Below are 2,277 nucleotides of genomic sequence, written 5' to 3' on the forward strand. Positions count from 1 at the left end.
TGTCAGCTGGGACGTGTGTGTGTGTGTCCCTGTCCCCCCCCCTCCTTGTGTCCTACAGCCCCTACAGAACCTGTCCTGGGGAGAGGGGCACCCCCAGGATTTGGGGTTAGAGGCAGGAGGGTCAGGGCTCGCTTTTGGCTGGGTTTTTTCTTATTTTTAATTATTATTTCCTCCCCTTCTTTCAAGCCAGGCTTTAAAAAGACAAAGTAATCAGACCCTTTGTGCCCCCCCGGGGGGGCAGAGCTGCTATTTAGAGATGGGGTTTACTATATAGGTAGGGATGTGGCTTTTAAGTGGAGATAATAATAGAGGGGCAAATGTAAATACATCCTCAAGTCAAGGGAGAGAAGTTTTTAACTCTGTGCCCTGTTGCTCCGCCGTGGCCAGACTCCAGTTTCCCAGGAATCCCCATGTGCCAAATGCTGCTTTACCCTTTCGGGTCCTTTTAGGATGAGTTTAAGGGGAGGGTGGGGGGGGGACACCCCCCAATATAGGGGTTTGCACCCACAGGAAGGGTTAAAGGAGGACAAACGCTTTTGGCTGGGTTTTTTCTTATTTTTAATTATTATTTCCTCCCCTTCTTTCAAGCCAGGCTTTAAAAAGACAAAGTAATCAGACCCTTTGTGCCCCCCCGGGGGGGCAGAGCTGCTATTTAGAGATGGGGTTTACTATATAGGTAGGGATGTGGCTTTTAAGTGGAGATAATAATAGAGGGGCAGATGTAAATACATCCTCAAGTAAAAGGAGAGAAGTTTTTAACTCTGTGCCCCGTTGCTCCGCCGTGGCCAGACTCCAGTTTCCCAGGAATCCCCATGTGCCAAATGCTGTTTTACCCTTTCAGATCCTTTTAGGATGAGTCTAAGGGGAAGTTTTGGGGGGGACACCCCCCAATGTAGGGGTTTGCACCCACAGGAAGGGTTAAAGGAGGACAAATCTGGTCCCGAGCGGGTGTTATTCCCTTTAAAAGGTGTAGAAAATCAGGATATGGAGCAAAATAGGACCCCAAACTGGGGCAAAGACATCCCGGGATATCTCAGGGTGCTCCAAAGGCCAGGAATCTCATGAACTAATGGGGAAAGAAGGCTTAAGAGGAAAGAAGGAGTAATATGTGAGGATTTATTTCCCTTTCTCCATTACAGCTGGTTATTCCCAGCCGGGGAGAGCGTGTTTCTGCCCATCATCTCCTGGTTTTTTGTCACCACCGAGCACAGGACAGCAGCTACCTGCTTTTACACACTTTATTATTTTACACACTTTATTATTTTACACACTTTGTTATTTTACACACTCCCCTGTAGGGTTTTTCACTCCCTCTAAGGGAACGTGGATGGGGAGAAAAACCTCCAGCTGAAAAGGGGGAGATCTAGGTTTTAAATGAAGTAGCTCAACATCCCTTCCACCCCCCCAAAAAAATAAAAAAGAGAAAGAAAAAGCAACAGGAGGAGCCGGCTGCGTTGTTTTATTCTCATAGGTATTTTTCCACAATTTTCTGATTTTTGCCCTTATTCCAGCCAGAGGAAAACCCCATGTGGACCCAGCTGTTTGTCCGGGGGATGGAAACCTCCTGGGATTTGTCACTTTTGGAGCTTCCCCTGGGGGCCCAAAGCTTTCTCCATCCCTGGTTAAGTGAAGGAGAAGGACATGGGAACCGAGGGGAGACCCCCCCCCCCACACATTTTCCCCCCCGAGGCACCTTCTGCCTCTCAAGCTGAAATTAGATGCTCTGCAGCTGGCAAAGCGAAGGGATGGGGGTGGAAAATGAGCTCCCTGGGGTAATTTCTGGGCTTTTGAGAGGTGGGGAGAGGGGGGAACCGAGTGTCAAACCCCATCCCCTGGGGGCAGGACCACCTCCCCGAGCCGGATACTGGGCTGAAAGGGTTAATACTGGGAGAGTAACAGGCTGGAGTTGACACTTGGAGGCAGGCGGGGCTGCCGGCGCCTGATTGGCCTCAAATCGCATCCAAAAGTGGGTTGGTTTTTTTTTTTTTTTTTTTTTTTGTGGGTGGGGGGGGTTTTTTTTTTTTTTTTTTTTTTTCTTCTTTTTTTTTTTTTTTTTTTTTTTTTTTTTTTTTTTTTCCTCTTTCACTTCTCCTCCTCCCCCAGGCTCTGGCTGGCAGGGGAGGGGAGTGGGGACCAGCGAGAGAGAGAGAGAGAGAGCTCAAAAATAAACCTCTTATGTCAAAGCCGGGGGGAGAAAGTATAAATACAGCGGGCTCCGCAGCCGGCGCGGAGGCGCGGCGATGGGGCGGTGGGGTTTATTGGTGGGGGGCAGAGGTT

This window comes from Calidris pugnax, unplaced genomic scaffold, assembly GCF_001431845.1.
Source record: "Calidris pugnax isolate Ruff unplaced genomic scaffold, ASM143184v1 scaffold145, whole genome shotgun sequence".
Classification (NCBI taxonomy): Eukaryota; Metazoa; Chordata; class Aves; order Charadriiformes; family Scolopacidae; genus Calidris; species Calidris pugnax.